Raw genomic sequence first — 7,106 nt, 5'->3', positions numbered from 1 at the left:
AGAAAATAGGGAACTGGCACTGTGGCATCTTGTCAATAGGTTAGTGCCGAAAAAATTATAAAAGTGTAACAAAGTGCAAGTAAAACATAGTGGAATTGGTGTAAAACAAGCATGGAGCATCAAAAATTATAGATACGTTCGACGTATGACTTCTCATTCCGCTTCTTCTCGTGATAGAAGTATTCCTCTGTATCGGCTTGCATACGGTCAAGTTCGTCCTTCTTCTTAGCTTCCTCCTCCTTCTTCTTCCTCTCAAGTTCGGCCTTCTCCTTCTCCCGCACCGTCCTCAAAGCCTCCTCCCAAACGGACCCCTCCTTGTAATTTCCCTCCCACGCCGCCTTCCCTTTGATGGGTTGAGTTGCCATAACTAAAAATAAAATTAATAAAACAAAGTTAGTAACAAAATTGGAAACTAAAAATAAAAATAGAATTCATATATTGGAGGCACATACGGAAAAGGCCCGGCTACGTATCCTATCATACTACCACCCCGACGTCCACCATGGCGACCTCTAGAAAATAAGGTGTCTATCAAGAAACTCATAACCACCAGCGTTGAGGTCTTTGTTCTTCAGCAACCCATTGTATAGAACTATGAGGGGTGTGCAAAATCGAATGACCAATGTGCTTAATCATCATACATTTACCAGTAGCATCATGAACTTGCTCACGCCCGCGATATTTGTCATGAGTATGAAGCTTGTTTAACTCCCCAGTGATGTGATCTGCAACACTAGTGTCCATAAACCAGTTTGTGTCCACCCCATATGCAGCTCTTGGCTCATTGTTGTAGTCACCATCATTATTATCCGACCGCCACCAATACTCATTTGCAGGGCGGCCCTCCTTCTTGCAAATCTGACAGAAAATGCCATCTTGATGAGGAGAGGGGACTCGACCGTGACCACGGCCACAACCCCCCTGATTTTCACCACGTCCATGATTACCGCGGTACTGATTTCCTATATAGCCATGTTGATCATCACGATAGCCACGGTTGTGATAATGGTACCCACGAGTATCATCACGAGAGCCTCTGTTGTCATCACGATACCCGCGATTATCATCACAGTACCCTCTGCTGTCATCACGGTAGCCACGATTATCATCACGGTACCCACGAATATCATCATGATAGCCACGGTTTGGAGTATTGGAATTTCTACGACGTGTCTTATCGTCACCACTGCGGTAACTTTTATTGCCACGAGGATAATATGGACGGCAGGGACGTCCACGACCTCGAGTAGCAGTATTGGCCGAAGACTTAAAAACCGTCGAATTTTGACCACTCTCGGACAACATCTGATAACACTGATCAAAGGTGGTAAGCTGCGAGGACATGTTAGTCAATGTGGTGCTAGGAACGGCGTTGACGAACGCGGCCAAAGGGGTGTAATGATCATCAAGACCATTGATAATGTATTCCTTGAGCTCTTGATCATCTACCTTTCGTTCGACATAGGCTAGTTCAGAGGCAAACGACTTCATCTTGGCAATAAATTTGGTAGTTGTCATGTCTAATTTTTTTGTGTTGGAGAGAGCCCCTCACAGCATAGTAACCCGTGCCATTGTCTAAGAGGTGTACATGCCCGAAACAGTTGTCCACACAACAGCCGTATGATCAAGACCAATAACCTGTGCGAGGATGGTAAAACAACATGCTGCCATTTGGATCTAACCTTCTATTTGGGATACCCGCGTTGCTCCCGCACGGGGCGACACGGGGAAACCCTAGCCACCATCGGCGGTCTCCCCTTTCCAGCCACATCCCATCGCCGCCCCCTCCCTCTCCTTATGACGCGGCGGCGGGGCCCTTGCCGCCGAAGGATGTGGGGGCGAGCTGCCATGGAGGCGTGGATGCGTTGTGGAGGTCTTTGTGCCGGCCTCGTCGGAGGCGCTGGTCGCCGGGTAGGCGGTCCCGGGATCTCGCGATCGAGGAGGTGGCTGATGTGGCTACGCGGGCAGCACAATGGTCGGATCTTGTGAAACAAAGGATTTGGGGAACGCTCGACACCCAATAGGGTTGGCGTTGGTTTATATTTATAGTGTACAAGAGTACAAGAGTTACAATACATGTACATATACGGAAGCTATTATATACAGTCTAACACCCTCCCTCAATCTTAACCATGTTATTGAACATCCAACAGGTTAAGATTGCGCCTATAGCCTTGAAACAATGGCAAGGACAGGGGCTTTGTGAAGATGTTTGCAAGTTGACCTGACTTGCAGTAGCTTCCGTGCAACACGTTCCCTCACAAAGTGATAGTCAACTTCGATGTGTTTCGTTCGGGCATGAAATACTGGGTTAGATGACAGATAGGTTGCACCGATGTTATCACACCAAAGAATAGGAGACTGAGACTGCGAAACCCGCAGTTCCTGCAGTAGGGACTGGACCCAAATCAACTTAGCTGTAGCATCACCAACAGCTTTATACTCAGCTTCAGTACTGCTTCGAGACACTGTAGCTTGCTTGCGAGCACTCCAAGCAATCAGATTTGAGCCAAAGAACACTGCATATCCCCCCGTGGATCGTCGATCATCAGGATTGCCAGCCCAATCAGCATCAGAATACGCAGAAAGCAAGCCTGAAGAAGCAGAAGAGAGACGCAAGCCATAGGACGCGGTATGGCGTACATAGCGCAGAATGCGCTTCACAGCAGTCCAGTGTGTATCCCTTGGTGAATGTAGATACTGACAGACACGGTTCACAGCATAAGATATGTCAGGCCGAGTGAGAGTAAGATACTGCAGACCACCAACAACACTGCGGTACTCAATAGCATCCTCGGCAGACAGAAGCGTGCCATCATCAGAAGTAAGTGGATCAGTCACAGACATAGGTGTGAGAGCAGGCTTACACTGAAGCATGCCAGCACGTCGCTGGAGATCCTCAGAATACTTCTTCTGTGTCATAGAAAGGCCGGTATCATCATGAGTGACCTCCAGACCCAAGAAATAATGAAGCTTGCCAAGATCCTTCACAGCAAAGGCCGTCCGAAGAGAGGACACCAGGCGGTCAGCAGCAGTGATCGAGGAACTGACAAGGTTGATATCATCAACATAGACCAGGATGTACATAGTAACCTGGGGTCGCTGAAATAGAAACAAAGATGTGTCTGTTGTAGAGGGAATAAACCCAAGAGCTCGTAGAGCTGTACCGAGACGCGCATGCCAAGCGCGAGGAGCCTGGTTGAGGCCGTAAAGAGCCTTCACTAGGCGACAGAGATGAGCAGGCCGGGCTGGATCAGCAAAGCCAGGAGGCTGGCGCATATAAACCTCCTCATCAAGGACACCATGCAGAAAAGCGTTATGCACATCCAACTGGCGAAGAGACCAACCACGCATAACAGCCAGCGAGAGAAGCACACGGATGGTAGTAGGCTTCACAACTAGGCTAAAGGTATCCTCATAATCAAGACCATAGCGCTGCTTGAAACCCTTTGCAACCAGGCGCGCCTTGTATCGCTCAATGGACCCATCATCATGCTTCTTGACTTTGAAAACCCATTTACAATCAATAATGTTGATGCCTGGCTTGGGGGGAACAAGAGTCCAGGTATCATTCTTGAGAAGGGCCTGATATTCCAGTTCCATGGCACTGCGCCAATGAGGAATTTGCATCGCAGCAGTATAGTGGCGAGGCTCCGCAGTAGGATCAGCAGTAGCCTGAGCAAGACATGCCGCAAGCCAAGCAACAGTTCCATCAGTGCGCTCGCGAGGATGAACAATACCACTCTTGCTGCGTGTGTGAGGTCGATGAGCCACAGGCGCAGGTAGGGTCACAGAAGGAGACGCATCTGGCGTCATCGAGGGAGAAGACACGGGTGACGGCGACGGAGAATGTGCCACGGGCGACTGCGGAGCAGGGGACGCCTGCGGCGTCGGCCCAGCCGGCGGGGTGGGCGGGGCGGACGGTGTCCCAGTCGATGGGGGCGCCAAGGGTGACGGGCCAGCAGCAGGCTGCCGCGGCGACGTGGGAGGCGACATCCTAGTGGGCGGCCCAGGCGACACACGCAGAGGCGCGAGCCGACACAGGTACCAATGGCGCTGCATGTCCCATGCGGCGATCGTCATCCAGGGCAGAGGCACCGCAAACAGCCGGTGCGGGAGCAGCAGAAGAAGGGGCATCATCCAGAAGCTCGAGGAGAGCACCACGACCAATTCATGCACCATGGTTAGACAACAACACAGGCGAATACGCAATATCCAAAAATTGACCAGGCAACGCAGGCGATGAAGTGGTAGGCGGTGTATAGGACTCGGCTATGGGAAGGGAGGCAAAAGGAAAAAAGTGACTCATCAAACACAACGTCGCGAGAGATATAAACGCGGTTGGACGGGACATGGAGACACTTGTAACCCTTATGCATGGAACTGTAGCCAAGAAACACACATTTTTTCGAGCAAAACTCGAACTTGCGACTGTTATAGGGCGAAGATGTGGCCAGCATTGATGTAGCCCTACCCAAGGTCGACACTACATCAAGACCGACAAGCCCTCCTCTTGGCCCAATGACAGGAGCTCGAGCCCAAGCCATACACCAAGAGGTGAATTTGCTCCTTTCCACGTATACATTTGATACCTCTTTGGATGGCATGCTACTTCATGCAAATACCTTGTGTTCAATCAGGTACATCGGTCAAGACGCAAGCCATGGCGACCAAGCCAATGGAGAGGGAGCTGGAAATGAAGAAGATGGAATCCCAGCGCCCCAGCCGGAACTTCCGCCCCCAGGACCGGAACTTCCAGCCAGATGCCTCCCAGATGCCCTCCAGCGCCCAAGAAGAAGCATCCAACCGGAACTTCCGCCCCGAGCGACCGGAACTTCCGGCCACCGGAACTTCCGCCCAAGTTCCGCCCTTGTTCCAAAAACACGGCAAAACAACACTGGATAGTGCTGCAACGAAATCGAAAGTTTCCGGAACTAGGCCGGAACTTCCGCCCAGATGCCGCCAAGATGCTGTCTACAGGGAATCCTGCCGGAACTTCCGCCCAAGACGACCGGAACTTCCGCCCGACCGGAATTTCCGCCCCCTGAGGCCGGAACTTCCACCCATACGTGTTTCAGCACCAAAACTGGCCGATTCAGCACGTAACTTACCCCTTCGCCCCAGCAACTATAAATAGCCTTGTTGGCTCAGATCTGAGATTAAGACTTGATGTAAGAGAAAACATGAGCTATGCTCCTTCCCGCGGGAAACCCTTCTAGATCTACCAATCCACGTAGTTATCTACTCTTCTAGGTAGTTGATCTCTTCCATTCTAGGAATTCTAGTGTTTTGGATCTTTTTCTTTTGCAATTCTATCTATTTGCACTCTTTTCCTCTTTGGAACTCTATCAATTGCTATTGCCAATATTTTGTGAGGGATTCTACTCCTTGTGGGTCTTTTTCTTGCAATTCCATTGGGTTGGTGTATCGGGCCAACGAAGAACAACCGGTTGTGTGTGTGTGTTGCATTTGTATCTTCGATCCACCCCGCTTTCCACCCACGTTCTTCGTGTTCTTCCACCTCCCCCACGAATCCCATCCAAATCCGTGAAGATCGGGCACACCCTTGGGCTTAGCCCTTATCATATGGTATCAAGAGCTCCTTGGTTGCCACGGATTTGACCCCCACATCCCCAAAAAATTTCTTGAGAAATTTTTCAAAAATCCCAAAAAATAGCCTCAAATTGGCCTTGGTTGGATCTCTCGATTTGTTGAGTTTTTGGTGGTTTTGGTCCAATAGAAACTCGTCTTTGGTGTTGATCTACAATTCCCCCACCTTCCCACAGCTTCTAGTGCCAAATTTTCCGCGAATTCGAAGATTTTCGGCCCGGATTTCCGCCCAAATCGATAAACAGCCCGCAGATCTGATTGCGACCGGAAGTTCCGCCAGGCAGGACCGGAAGTTCCGCCCCGGACCGGAAGTTCCGCCCCCAGACGCCGAAAGTTCCGCCCAGCCGAAATTTTCACTGCTAACTTCGTTTTTCGCATTGGTGCTATCCCTTTTGTGTTTGGACTTCGGTTTGAGTGCCATTACAGCTACCACAAAGCTTCCGCAACATCGACAACGATGATGGCACCCCGAGGATCCAAGCGGTTCATTTGACACCTCCACCACCATCGCAAGTTCAAGATCGTCGGCCACCATCATCAAGTGGTATAACTTGCCTCCTAACTTGTAGCCCTAGCCTCTTTTGCATACCTTTCCTATCGAGAGTGGCTTTCTAGTGTTGCGAAGCATTGCGCAAGCGTCCCGACCGTGAGGGTGTGCGTGTGTTGAGCAAAGCTACGAAGCAAGCTCGTGTGAAAAGATAAGCAAAAGAAGTGTGACATACTTACATAGATAGTAGTATCCTTACATAGTGAGAAAAAGAAAGAAAAATACAAAAACAAAAAAGTGTGTGAGTGACACCTATACACAAAAGAGTCCAAAGCTTTTAAGCAAAAGAGAGAAAAGAGAAGAGAGGCGTCTTGCGCAAATCTTGTTGCTTCTCAATTTTGCAACCAAGCCACGGTCTCTCTTGAGTTAGCGTGACATCGAGCTAGTAGTCTTCGTTAGGACCATTTTGTTCGTGCTCATTTTCCTAAGTCGCGCTAACCCCATTTTGTCCCACGCGTGTGTTCCACATTGTGTATGCCTTTTGTGATCACCGCTTTTGACTTGTGCCTTTTGGATCTTACCCATTTTTGACAATAGAGTTTTCGTTTGGTTCTTCCTTTTGGCTTTCCACATCCATACCTAACACCATATAGAGTTTTGTTTTTGTGTGTGTAACCGGTTGTTCCTCACCTTGATACACCTTTCCAATTTTGTTGTGAGTCTTTGACTTACTTGTGAGCTTTCCTCTAACCCCCACAACATAGTTCTTGTTTTAGTTGTAACCATGTCTAGTGGAGAGGGGAACCAACTACCGATGACACGGCACCAACATTGGATAGCTACTCAAGCCGTCAACAAGAGTATCCATGAACTCACGGCAAGGATCGATGAGACCGTCGCACGCTATGAAGAACGAGCTCAAGTGCAAAGAAGGGACCTCAATGTCCAAGTGCAAGACATCCATGACAATCTTGATGCTGAAGGCCATGATATGAGGGCAACACTTGCT

Source organism: Lolium perenne, chromosome 5 (genome assembly GCF_019359855.2).
Source record: "Lolium perenne isolate Kyuss_39 chromosome 5, Kyuss_2.0, whole genome shotgun sequence".
NCBI classification, from domain to species: domain Eukaryota; kingdom Viridiplantae; phylum Streptophyta; class Magnoliopsida; order Poales; family Poaceae; genus Lolium; species Lolium perenne.
This window is presented reverse-complemented; position numbering follows the sequence as displayed.